The 15,079-nt window shown below is 35.7% G+C and overlaps 1 long non-coding RNA gene across 1 annotated transcript in view; it reads right to left on the reverse strand.

Annotated features, from left to right (window-relative positions):
- LOC130541527 (uncharacterized) overlaps positions 1–15,079 on the reverse strand; it is a 158,549-nt gene that overhangs the window by 113,741 nt on the left and 29,729 nt on the right. The gene's annotated exons all lie outside the window — the stretch shown is intronic.

The raw sequence follows: 15,079 nt of genomic DNA on the forward strand, positions 1-15,079 counted from the left end.
TCTGCCAATGAGGCTTGAAGCAATCAAACAGCACAGGGGCACATTCTTGAAGGAGAAATTTGGGCCTTTCCTCTTAATTCTATAATTGTTCAGAATGAGGGTGTGGTGAACGGACACTACAAGGAAAGTTTGGCCTACAAATGAGAAGACAGAGGGAAGGAAGTAAACACTGACCTGGAGGTAGATTTAGACGAGGATTAGCAGCTGTCCCTCCTCCTTTGATGAAAGGGCTTAACTAACGGCAAGAGGAATTGAGGATACATCTTGGGGAAAACTTCCTGACTCGCATAAGGCCTGGCAATGTTTCACCAAAGGGGATTGCCCAGTGTACCTCTCTGAGGATTTTTATTTTTTAATGTGATGTTTCTGTAAATTTGCTTTTTGTTGTTGCTGTTGTTATTCATCGTAAATTATAGACGATTTAAACTTTCCTGTTTTTTCTTCATTACCCAAGTAATGCATGTTTATTATAGAAAAACATGGAAAATACTGATAAGCAATGAGGAAAATTATCTGTAATTTCACCACCTGGAGGTGAGTCACGCCAGGGCATGTGTTTTCAGACACTTTTCTCTGGGAGATTGGTTAAGTAACTGCTGCTCCAGTCATAAGATTTAGCTACTAAGAATGATACATATGTGACACACAGACTTTGGGCCTTGGCCTCTGTGTTTGTCCAAAATCTGCTCTTTGGTTTCATCTCTGGCCTTGGCCTTGGCAAGCGTAAGAGCTGAATAGCTTAATGCCAACTTCCTCGCCATCTGGCAACCTTGAACTCGTCCAGTGATTGTGCTGGTGGAACAGATCACCATCACATCCAACCAGCAATAATGTCAGTAATGTGAACAAGACATAATCTGAATACTCATCCAAAAATATACATAAGCATTTAGATGTAATCTGAAGTGAAAATCTCTTTATGTGCTTTTTATATTTAAATTCTAACAGTTTTAGTAGAAATATTCCAAGTATATATATTTGAGAATAAAATGCTACAATAATTTTAAATGATTACCAAAGTTATTAATTTTATGTACTAAAAAGTTTTAAGCTTTCAAAAGGTTAAATAAAAAGGGAATCATTTACCAGCATTAATTATTAATACTATATTAATAATGAATTAATGCAAATATTAATAGAGAATGAATTAACTAGATAACTTTGGAAGATCATGATATCTTTTTGAACCAAAATGGACTTATAAAAAAGTTAAATAATAATATAAAACTCATATTTAGTTATTTAATTCTCTTTAACCATGAGTTTTTAAGAAAAAATTCTTTTTTGGGAATTTTTTACCCTTTTTGAGGGTAAATTAAAATTATCATGTAAACTTTACTACCTTAAAATCTCACAAGAGAAAAAATTTACCAAATTATGGATGATTACATTCCTAATAAACCATCTTTTATCTGGAAGTAATGAGAAATATAAAGAGTATAAATCATAGACTGAATTGTTAGATAAAAATGGGCACGTTACACAATTTGTTTTAACTAATATAATTTCAAAATTACAGACTTCATAAGAACTCTCTACAAAGACAATTCTTTATAGAAGCTATCATTTTAAACGAAAAGCTCATTGAAATTATTGCTATAGCTACCACTCATTTTTGGCAGTCAAAGATAAGGGAATTTTGAGATTTGCTAGAGCTATGAATCTTAAGTATGAAGTTCCTTTTAGAAAACACACTGTTGAAACCTTTTTCTGAATCATAGTCTCTTGTGCACAAATGGTTGGTGACATTATTAAATGTGCCAGTTGAAAGTGACCCTCTCTTTAGTATTGAGATGTGCAGAAGAGTGGCTGCAAAAGCTGTCTAGCAGTTGACAGCTCTGAGAAACTACTGTTTTGTTCCAATGTTATAATGACAACATTTTAAAATGTGACTATTAAATATTAACAATGAAACCATAATAATAAACACTTGCATAGAACTTCAGATTTATTCATATACTCCAGCAGTTCTTTCAATGATTGTAATCTCTGGCTATAGCCTCTGCTTCAGCAGAATGCTGAATTTTAATCTTCAGTTTTAATCCTAAGCCATTTGCTTTTTAGCCAGAATTGAATCAGCGTGTTCCCAATGTATATGTATTACATGTCAAGACAGAGAAATGTGTATCTGTTAGGATGCTTTCAATTGCATGAAACAGACATCCCTACCGAAATTGGCCTTTGAAAAGTGGGAAGGAGAAGAGCATTTATTGGTTCATATACTGAAGAGTCTGAGATGGTGCATAATATTTGCTTCAGACAAGGCTTTATGAGGGCTCAACGGTGTAAAGAGGTTTCTCTCTCATTGTTTTCCAGCACTACCACTTAGCACCATTAGCTTCATTCTCAGGCTCTCTTCTTATGAATATGTCTGCCAATGGTTTTGAAACCAACTGCTCCCACATTAACATTCATAAAACAAGCAAGATAATCTTTGTCCCAGCAGTTCCCAGCAAGTCATGAAGTACACCCTGATAGGAGGATTCTCACATGATGTGTCCACCTCTGTACCTATCACTGTGGCCAGGAGGATATTACAGGATTATTTGCCTAAATCAAACAGCTTCTGTCACTGGAGGTGGGTAAATGTCAGTTCCACCTAAACCATATGAAGAAGTGGTGATTTCCCAAAGGAGCTGTAAGATGTCATTGCCAAGATGCAGTTGTCCAAAAATAGATGTTCACCATAACATGGAACCATGTTTATCATTGTTAAAGAAAATATGACTATGAAATGACACATAGAGCATATCCAAATTTTGATGCATAGATTTCAGTGCAAATATCTTTTGATTCATTTATTTAACTATCTCATTTTTACTGTTTTTTTGGTTGTTTGCACCATTCCACTATTAGAAACAATACTTCAACTGGCACAATTGTACATACATTCTTATATGTAAGATGATCCTAGAATAAATTCCTAAAAATTGAATTGCTGAGCTGAAAAAATACACAATTTAAGGTTTTTACACATCTTGCCAAATTGCCCTTGTAAGAAGTTATACTTCAAGCAGCAGTATATAGTAATGTCAGTTTCTCATAACCTATCACACCAATAAATAAGATAATTCACCAGTTCAATGGGCAAAAATAATTTCTCATTGTTTAAATATATATCTTTTTGAGCACTAGTAAAGGTAAAATTATTCTCACATCAATTATCCACTGATATTTAATTTTTTTTCTTTTTTGAGACAGGGTCTCAGTCTATCGCCCAGGCTGGAGTGCAGTGGCATGATCTCGACTCACTGCAACCTCCACCTCCTGGACTCATGCAATCCTCCCACCTCAGCCTCTGGAGTAGCTGGGACTACATGTGCACATCACCACATCCAGCTAATTTTTGTATTTTTTAGTAGAGACAGAGTTTAGCCATATTGCCCAGCTGGTCTTGAACTCTTGGGCTCAAATAATCCATGCACCTCAGTCTCCCAAAGTGCTGGGATTACAAGCCTGAGCCACCATACCCAGCTGATATTTAAATTTTAAATCTATTACTATTTAGTCATCCGTTTCTATCCCTGGCTCATTTCTTAATTGACTGTACATTTTCACATATTAAAGATAGTAAAATTTTGTTTGTCATGTGTCATCATTTTTTTTCTCATTTGTCATTTTCCATTTGCTTTCATTTGTCCTTTAGTTGTTGTTTTTCTATAGAGATATTCTAAATTTTATCAAAATTATAAAGTATTTCTTTTTGGATTGCTATCTTAAATGTTCTTTTTAGAAATAACCTTCCCATCTCAATTATTTCAATTTCAATAGCTTTCTTTTAGTATATTTACTGTTTCATATTTTATTTTTAAACCCTTGAGTTATCTAGAATTTTAAAATAAGATACGAGGTTAGGCTATAACTTTACCTTTTACTAAATGGCTAAGTAAGATGTCTAATATAGATTTCATACATCCTGGTAACTAAGATCCCTCGCTCTGGAGCCAGAACTCATTGATTTTTACCTTTGAAAGTTAGGCCTCTTTTTCATGTCTCATCTAAAAAAATAGGGATGAAAATAAGGGGTATCTACCCTGTAGGGTGGCTTTGAGGGTGAAATGTGTTAAAACACATAAAGAATAAAGCATTCTCCTTGAAAACTGGCACAAGATAAGGACACAGGAGAAAGAAATAAAGGACATCCACACAGGAAGAGAAGAGGTCAAACTATCCCTGTTTGCAGATGACATGATCCTGTATCTAGAACACCCTATACTCTCAGCCCAAAAACTTCTTAAGCTGATAAACAACTTCAGCAAAGTCTCAGAATACAAAGTCGATGTGCAAAAATCACTAACCTTCTTATATACCAACAACAGTCAAGCCAAGAGCCAAATCAGGAACGCAATCCCATTCACAATTGCCACAAAAAGCCACAAAAAGAATAAAATACCTAGGAATACAGCTAACCAGGAAGGTGAAGATCTCTACAAGGTGAATTACAAAACACTGCTCAAAGAAATCGGAGATGACACAAATGGAAAAACATTCCATGCTCATGGATAGGAAGAATCAATATCATTAAAATAGCCATACAGCCTAAAGCAATTTATAGATTCAGTGCTATTCCTATTAAACTACCATTGACATTCTTCACAGAACTAGAAAAAAACTATTTTAAAGTTCTTATGGAACAATAACAACAAAAAGCCTGAATAGGCAAGACAATCATAGGCAAAAAGAACAAAGCTGGAGGCATCACAGCTTTGTTAATATACACATACAAAAAAAATTACCTGACTTCGGCTGGGCATGGTGGCTGACACCTGTAATCCCAGTACTTTGGGAGGCCAAGGCAGGTGGATCATGAGGTCAGGAGTTCAAGACCAGCCTGGCCAAAATGGTGAAACACCATCTCTACTAAAAATACAAAAATTAGCCGGGCAGGGTGGCAGGTGCCAGTAATCCCAGCTACTTGGGAGGCTGAGGCAGGAGAATCACTTGAAACCAGGGGGCAGAGGTTGCAGTTAGCCAAGATCACACCACTGCACTCCAGCCTGGCAACAGAGTGAGACTCCTTCTCACAAAAAAAAAAATTACCTGACTTCAAAGTATACTACCTGGCTACAGTAACCAAAACAGCATGGTGTGGTACAGGAACAGACACATAGACCAATGGAACAGAATAGAGAACCCAGAAATAAGACCACACAGCTACAACTATCTGATCTTCAACAAACTTGACAAAAACAAGGAATGAGGAAAGTATTTCCTATTCAAAAAATGGTGCTGGGATAACTGGCTAGCCATATGTAGAAGACTGAAATTGGACCCCTTCCTTATACCATATACAAAAATTAACTCAAGATGAATTAAAGACTTGAATGTAAAACCCAAAACTAAAAACCCTGGAAGACAACCTAGGCAATACCATCCTGCACATAGAAACAGGCAAAGATTTCAAGACAAAGATGCCAAAAGCAATCACAACAAAAGCAAAAATTGACAAATGAGATCTAAATAAACTAAAGCAGTTCTGTACAGCAAAAGAAACTATCAACAGCGTGAATAGACAACCTACAGAATGAGATAAAATTTTTGCGAACTATGCATCTGACAAAGGTCTAATATTCATCACTATAAGGAATGAAACAAATTTACAGGAAAAAAAAACATCAAAAAGTGGGCAAAGGACATGAACAGACACTTTTCAAAAGAAGACATACATGTGGCCAACAATCATATGAAAAAAAGATCAACATCACTGGTCATTAGAGAAATACAAATCAAAACCACAACGAGATACCACCTCACACCAGTCAGAATGGCTATTACTAAAAGTCAGAAATAACAGATGCTGGTGAGTTTATGGAGAAAAAGGAATGCTTTTACACTGTTGGTGGGAGAGTAAATTAGTTCAACCATTGTGGGAGACAGTGTGGTGATTTCTCAAAGACCTAAAAACAGAAATACCATTTGACCCAGCAATCTCATTACTGGGTATATACTCAAAGGAATATAAATTGTTCTATTATAAAGACACATCCACATGTATGTCCATTGCAGCATTATTCACAATAGCAAAGACATGAAATCAAGCTAAATACCCATCAATGATAGACTGGACTGTGGTACATACACACCATGAAATACTATGCAGCCACAAAAAAGAATGCAATCATATCCTTTGCAGGAATGTGGATAGAGCTAGAAGCCATTATCCTTGGTAAACTAACACAGTAACAGAAACCCGAATACTGCGCGTTGTCACATATAAGTGGGAGCTAAATGATGAGAACATATGGACACATAGAAGGGAACAACACACACTGGGCCCTACTTGAGGGTGGAGGGTGGGAGGAGGGAGAGAATCAGGAAAAATAACAAATGGGTACTAGGCTTAATACCTGGGTGACAAAATAATCTGTACAACAAACCCCCATGACACAAGTTTACTTATATAACAAACCTGCACATGTACCCCTGAACTTAAAAGTTAAAAAAAATTTTTAACAAAATATTGTCCAGAGTATAGCAGATGTTAGGCATTTGTATTACTACTATTTCCTGATTGACCTATCATTTCTCTTCTTGAGATATTACCTTTGAGAAGTATCAAATAAAGATCTATATGTTGATCTGTACCCAGAACTTTTGTTTTCTTCTATTGATCAGTCTGTTTACTTTAACCTCTCTGCTTTTTAAGGGGTTCATATAAATATTTCTGGAATAAGCAGAATGAATTTGTGACTTCATAAGATCCCTTGGTTCCTTGCCCTTAAAGGTACTAGGAGTCATTTCTTTCCTATGTATCTCATGTCAATGTTGCACACATTAGGCCTTATCACCAAGCTCTAGAGATATCATCTGGTGGTTCTTTGGCCTGTTCAGTCTCAGCTCAGCCACTTACTAGGTATAGAACCTTGGGCAAGTTACCTGATCTCTCTGCCTCAGTTGCTTCATTTGTAAAGTGGGAATAATAATAGCTATGTCCTCATAACGCTGCCGTGAGGATTAAATGATATATATATATATATATATATATATAGCACTTACTACAGTGAACATAATCCCAAATAACTGTTGACACTTTATTTTAATTATTACCTTTGGAATATCATAAGGCACAAAAATCTCTCCTTCATTGAGGGGCTTAACCTAAGTAATCAAGACATGAGGGACCCAGAGAAAAGGAGGCCAGGGGTATTTTTCAACAAAAATTATAATTTTTTTCTCCATGTTAATGGATAATTAATAGCACCTAATATAATACCTTGAACATATTAGGTGCTCAAGAAATTGTTGAACTAGTGAATATTAAGAAATTATATTGTCTTTCTGTCCATGCAGGGCTGAGGATTTCATATGCAGTGAATAAAAACCTCACTAATAATATTCCTTAAGAATATAATTAATAAAATAGTACTAAAATTTTTGTTCATGGTTTCTTGAACAAGAAACATGTTCTAGAACACAAATGTTTACACAAATGTAGAAGAGAGAGATGTTAAAAGGAGGGGAAATGCTTGGGAATTAGTAGACCATCAGAAAAATAATTCTATTTTCTTAAGACCTGTGTTCTTTGGAAACATGTTCTAGCACAGAGTAATTATTCTCTTTTACAACATATGTAACATGGATTCATGTGCACACACACACACTTATACAAACCACAAACAGGCATTTCTTGACATTTTAAGCCATTCCAGATTGGCTCAATTCCAGTTAATCATATTAAGAGGCCAAGAAAATTAAGTATTAAGGATACAGTCTGGTCTTTCTTGAACTTACTTGTTCTTAAAAAAAAGAAGAAGAAGAAGAAGAGGAAGATATGGCAGGGTGTAGCTGACTCTTCCTTCCTGTCAGCAGACAGTATAATTATGTCTTCTTGCTTTTGCTCAAGCAATACCTTTACCATGAGTAAGAAGAGGGGTCAGCAGAGGATCTCAAACCTATGGTGAGAAGGTGTGGCCACGTGTGCTATCCCTGAGATTTAAAGTGCTAGGACAAGGCCACTGATCGAGACACTTGTGAGTCTCTCAACCCTGAGTCGTCTAGGGGGTGCCAGTAGCATTTGAGATGTTGTGCCAAAGAATTATTAGGAACCAAAATATTAAAATTGATCCCATGTGAGCGTAAAATTCAATCTTCTTAACTTTTGAAGGAGAGATGCTTCTTTTACAATTCTACCATTTTCATTGCCAGTAATTGCACACTGGATCAAGAGACTGACGAGAAACAGAATTGGAAACCTGGAGATAATTTAAGAATAGCTTAGATAACTAGACCCAGTCTTTGAAGAAGAACTCTATGGGAAAGGTCTTTAATAATCTTAAGTCCTTGGACACCACCACAGAAAAAGAAAACACCACTTAGGTTTACATGACATCTGAAAAGTCAACTATGTCAGCTTGAATCGATTTTTTTACAGCCATTTTCACAAGTGATTTAAGTTGCTAATTAATTGGCAAATGTTCAATTCCCATTCAGTCCAGTTATCTAGGTCAGGAGAAATAAACATGTCAATGCAACCAGCAGAGAAAGAATTAGAGAAGTCCTTTATTGCTCTATGAAACATATTCCTTTGCTATGGTGAACTAAATAGCATACTTATCACGCTCAACTCTCAGAGTTTAAAAGTAGTCAAATTTCCTACTTAGTATGTAGCCTTATGTGTTAAATCTGATTTAAGACAAACTCCTTAGATAAGATTTAATGTCCAAGAGCCTTCTTCTAAAGATTTTAGAAAATCAAATAAATAAATGGTGATAAAGATACATAGACAGATAGTTAGAATAAATGCATGCATGCAGGAGCTATCTAAAGACTAGATCCCAGGTTAAAGAAATGAAATACATTTGTCTTTTTCCAAATTCATTAATTTATTAAGTCATTCCATACATTTTATTAAATGCTAGTCACTGTTGTAGGCATTTGGAATGAAGTGATGACCCAGAAAACGTAGATTTTTCTGTGCTCTCATTGGAGCTTCTACTCTCATGGAAGAGATTGCCAATAATTAGATAATCTTATAAATAATACAAAATTCATCACTGGGTCAAGTGACTACAAATGGTATAAAACCAGATAGGAGGATCTGAAATAGCTACGGAGATCAGGAAAGTCTTCTCTAAGAAGTGATGCATAGGTTAGGTTTGAAAAGGAATAGCACAGGCATTAACTAGGTAAAGAGGAGAAATGATATTCCAGGTAGAGGTAACTGCATGTACAAAGACCATACGGCAAGAGAAAGCAAAGAGTGTAGAGATTAAAAGAAAACTAACGGACCATCGTTAACAGGAGCTAGATGCAAGACAGGGCTGGAGAGCACACAATTGTTGAATTTTGTCTGCACCTTATAAGCAATGAGAAGCCACTGAGTTTGTAAGCAGGAGGGTGAAATGATCAGAATTATAGTTTTGTAACCATCAGTCTGGATGTAGTGTGGGGACTGGATGAGATAGAGCCGAGAGGGGTTATGGAGAAACTCACAGTATGTCAGGAATAAGCTACTGCTTTTACTTGGCAATGATGGGAGTTTAGATCAGGATGGTGCCAGTGGAGATGGATCAAAGGAAAAATGATCATGACTTGAACTGGATTTGAAGAAAGAAAAGGGTATATGGAATAGGCTTATGCAGTAAAAGTAACTGCTTGTTGGGGCGGGGGGTTAAAACAACCGCAATACTCCACAAGGCCAAATACTGCTCATGACTCAGGCAACTGGCATTCTAAGTGTAAATAAGTCTAAAGACAGAATTGTGAATATTTTATGTTGCTCTGAGGCCTCACACTTGCCTCCCAGAGCTAATCCAAGACAAAATTCTAAGAAACTATGGAAGTCCTCTTTCTGGTTAAGATATAGAAAGACATAAACATTGTCATTTTCATCATAAAAAAAGAAAATAATAAGCTAAAAATTATATATTTCTTTAAAGTCATCAAACAGCAATAGACACACACACAAAGTTTAAATAAACGAATTCCAGTAATGAGCATACCCTTCAAAGACGAGCAAAAAGTGGTAACTCTTTTCATACTCAGGGCAAGTTGCCTTGCTTGAGTACAGGCAGGAGGAAGAGCAGCCCTGACATGAGATAAAGTTTGCTGGAATGAGGAGAAATCAGCCAAACTTTCAACAATAGTGTGGGCTAATGTGAAATACTGGAATCTGAAAGACTCCCAAACACAAAAATAAATCTCTCGGAACAACAGTTCTCCCCTGTGGGAATTTTGCAGAATCAGTGGCAGTTGGGGCAGAGCTGGAAAGTAGAGAGAGCTCCCCAACCCTTGTGCTGCTTACATTCCAGAGCGTTTCTGAAGTTGAATCCAGAGGTGAAATTAAACTCACTAGCGCTATACCAAATACCCTTCTAGTTCTAATCTTGAAAGGACCAAAGAGATTAGCCCTGTAGACAGATGTGAAACAAGAAGTTGGGGGGTTACGCTGAAAGGCCAAGAGAAATCTTCATAATCTCACTAGCAAGAAGTAAACTGAAATTAATTAATTTTTTCTCCCAGTCTCAGCTCTGCTAAACTCCATGATAGGATATGGATAAAAATATCTTTCCCAAGCTTTTGCACTGAGGAAAGGGAAGGTTCTCTCTAGGAAAAATAAAACAAAAATAAAGAATCTAGTCCCTATTGGTCTCTCATTTAAAATGTCACACACACACACACACACACACACACACACACGATGAGACATGTAAAGAAGAATGAAAATATGACCCATAATCAAAAAAAGAAAACAGTCAATAGAGGCAGGCCCACTGATGACTGGATATTGCAGTCAGTAGGTCTCTAAAATAAATATCTTAAATATGTTACAGAATTTAGAAATAAAGTTGGACACAATAGGTGAACAGAGAAGAATTTTATTAGAGAAACTGAAGCTCTAAAGAAGACCCAAAGAGAAATTATAGAATAGAAGAATTTTTCTGAAACAAAGAATGCAGTGAATAAACTTGAGAACAGACTGGAAGCAAAAGAAGGATTAGAAACATGAAGGATCAGGAACTCAATAAAAAATAACCAAAGTTAAGTACAAAAGGAAAAAAGAATTAAAATATTGAACATAGTGACAAAGACACATGGGTTAATGGCAAAAGAACTAACATAAATAAATATGTAACTGAAACTCTCAGAACATATTTTCCCTTCAAAATGGAATTCAATTAGAAATTAAAAATAAAATGATGACTAGAAAATCCTCAATTATTTAGAAATTAAGTCGTATACTTCTAAATAAGCCTTGGATCAAAGAGGAAATGACAATAAAATTTATAAAATAATTTGTACTGAGTAATAATGAAACCAGAACATATCAAAATTTGTGGGATATAGCTGAAGCAGTACTTAGAGGAAAAGTGATAGCTTTAAATGCATATACCAGGAAAGAAGAATTATGTAAAACCAAGAATAAAAGGTATCAAGATTGATGAGGGAGAAATAAAAGTAGCTTTTTGCAAACAGTATAACTATATATGTTGAAAATCTAAAGGAAATGACAAACTACTGGGACTACCAGGATTACTGAGTGAATTTAGCCAGGTCATGGGATACGATGGCAATATACGAAAATCAACTGGACATTTTTCTGTAGAGATGGGATCTAGTTGTGTTGCCCAGTCTGATCTCAAACTCCTGCCTCAAATGATCCTCCCTCCTCAGCCTCCCAAAGCATGGGAATCACAGGTGTGAACCACCACACCTGCCCCATTGTACTTCTTTTGTACCCTAGCAACAAAAATAAATTGGAAAGTGAGAAAGTTTTTAAGTCATTTATAATAGCTCAAAATGACTCAAACATCTAAGAATAAAATTTTAAAAATATATGCAAGTCCTCTATGCTTGTAAACTACAAAATTATTGCTGAGAGAAATTTTAAAAGACCTAAATAAGTGGAGAAATATACCACATGCAAAGATTAAAGAATTCATTATTGATAAGATATTCATATTTCCAAATTACTCTGTAGATTATACATAATATCAATCAAACCCCTAGCAGGTTTCTTTGCAGATTTTAAAACTTGTAGTGTTGCATCAATTAAGATAATGTGTTGGCACAAGGAAAAGCAAATAGATCAATGAAAAAAAAATAGCATCCATGAATAGACTCATCTACATATAATCAATTGATTTTCAACAAAATTCAGTGTAATTCATCACAAAAATAGCAATAGTGCTATAACAGCAAATGGTGCTGGAACAAATGTACGTCTGTATAGAAAAAAAACTGATGTTAGTATCCTACATTATAGCATGCAAGAAATTATTTTGGGATGATTATAGATCTAAATGCCAAAAATAAGTCTAAAGCTTCTAGAAAAAAACCAAAAGAATATCATTATGACTGGGATAGTCAAAGATTTTTTTTAGTCAGAATACCAAAAGCACTAACAGAGAGAAAAATAATGTTTACTTTCATCAAAATTAAAAGCTTCTGCTCATTAAAGATACCACTAAGAAAGTGAAAAAAACAAGCTGCAGACCATGAGAAAATATTAACCAGATAGATAGATAGATAGCTTCATTTCCAGAATACATAAAGTTTGATAATTAATAAATACATTTAGAAAATATCTCAATTAAGAAGGGACAAAAGATTTGAACAGATTTTTCTCAAGACTAAAGGATTATCCAATAAGCTCATGAAAAGGTGGTTAACATTATAGGTTATCAGGAAGACAGATAGAAATTAAAACCATAATGAGATCTGGCTGAAATTAAAGACTGATCATATCAAGTGTTAAGGAGGATGTGGAGCAACTGGAACTGCCAGACATCACTGATGAGAATGTAGAAAGGTATATCACTTTCAAAAATAGTCTAATAGATTTTTATAAAGTTAGAATACCCTCCCTTACAACACAGCAATTCCCTCCTGGGAATATACTTCAGAGGAACGAAAGCATATGCCTACAAAAAGGCTTGTGTACAAATGTTCATAGCAGTTTTATTCATAACAGCCAAAAATTATAAAACCACATGTCCATCAAAAGGATAATGAATACATCAATTGTGATATATTCATATAATGGAATTCTAGTCAGCAATAAAAAAGAACCAGAGATATGTACGACAATGCTGAGAGACAAAAGCTAGACATGAAAGAGTACATACTATATGATTCCATTTACATTAAGGTCAAGGACAAGCAAAACTGATACATGGTGATAGAAATGAGAACAGGGGTTACTCCTGGGGGAATGAGAGAATGTACAAGAAAGTGGCACCAAGAATCTTTCTGGCTAATGGAAATTAATGGCAACACAGAAGTACCTACACATTTGTCAAAACCCATTCAACTGTATACTTAGATCTATGTATTTTGCTGTATGTAAATTATACCTTAATAAAGGAAAGAGGAAAAAAATCAAAAAATCAAACATACTTAACCACATGAATAAACATACACCATCAGCTGTAGATTCTATTCTCCGTGCAGAATATAGAATTTATTATAAAAACATGACTTCGCAATACAATGGAAGAGTACAAGTAACCTAAAATTAAGCAAACTATCAAAGTTTTACTTTAAAAACAGACACACACACACAGAGAACATGACTCCTCCAGAGATAAATCTTTACACAACCTAAGAGATTCCCTTTCTAGGAATGGAGTACGTTTGTTGACTGGTAGAACCAACCTAAGCAGAATTTCTTAACATTTTTATCCTAGTGAAGACTGTTTTCAGTGATCTTCCTCAAAGATAATTAGGCGCAGCTTGATGGAAAGAGTCAGGCAAGCTTACATTCTAAACTATCTGTAATCCTAGCACTTTGGGAGACCGAGGCAGGAGGATGACTTGAGCCCAGGAATTTGAGACCAGCCTGGGCAACGTAGTGATACCCTGTCTCTATTCCAAAAAAAAAAAAAAAACTGTTTTAAAAAGGCCTATCCGTGCCTGCGAGTTGCTCCTTGACTTGGGCTGTAATCCCTGATTCTACTGGACTCAATTTTCTCATCAGTAAAATGGAGAAAGGATTGTTATAAAACATCAAAGAAGATAACATGTGGGAAGCACTTAGTGCCTGGCACATAAGCAACTCTCAAAAATTAGTTGCTGTAGTTGTTCTTAACGGAGAGGCCACAACTTGAGGGGAAGCAGTGGAAGGAGGCATGAGCTGAGGTGATTAGGAGGCAGATAATCAGCTCCAGGGTCACCTTTGCTAAAAGTTTTAACCTGAGAGGACTTTTTTCTATTAATGAAACCACCATATCCTATTTTACTGGATGGCTTCAGAGGTCTCATTCTAAGATGCCCCTTCATATCCACAACACAAACAAACAAGCAAACAACTCGGAATCACTACTTGGATTTTCCATAATCTGGACGTGGTTCAATATGTGGCTTTTTTAAAGGGTAGTAGAAACTGTACCACCCAATCCCTTCCTTTTCCATTCCTTCAGAAGAACCATAATGACTGTAACAATGGATATATGGAACTGCTGACCACTTTTCTAAACACTGGTTTAGTACCTCAGGGCTTTTCCACATCAAGGTCCTATTTGCATCCTCTGCATACTCTGTTCTGTGTCTAACAGGCGTATTTCTTTCCTTTTGTTTGCATTTGGTTTCCCTTGAAGTTTGAAGATAATCTCATTAGAGATTACCTTTAATCTGGGCCCCAAATAGGATTTTTCTGGTTTTACACTGCTATCAACATATCACTTCAGAGAATCTCAGAATTGCAAGTGATCTCTCTGGAGATGACAGGATCCTCTCATGCCACCTTCATGACTATATCTACTGAAAATCTGTGCTTAGCTCTGTCACTTCCACTGTCTTGAATCTCACCAAGCCCCTTAACACATAGCTGGTGAATATAAATTGAAAAGTTCTTTCTTATACTGAACTAAAATCTTCTTTTCAAATATCCATTCAATATTCCTTATCTATCTTTTGAAGAAAACCAGAATTAACACATTTCCCCCTCATGTGACAGGTCTTCCCCAACCTTGAACATTGCCAGCAACTTCCCTGACAACACCATCCAAACAGAGCCGCTCCTCATTATCCTCTACTGAAGCCATTGCTGTTTCCTTCGAAATGCCTACCACAATTTGGAATTGTTTCATGTATGTCTTTTTCATAAAAGAATGTTAATTGTAAGAGGGGCCACGCCGAG

The sequence above is a fragment of the Pan paniscus genome, chromosome 4, assembly GCF_029289425.2.
Source record: "Pan paniscus chromosome 4, NHGRI_mPanPan1-v2.0_pri, whole genome shotgun sequence".
NCBI classification, from domain to species: Eukaryota; Metazoa; Chordata; class Mammalia; order Primates; family Hominidae; genus Pan; species Pan paniscus.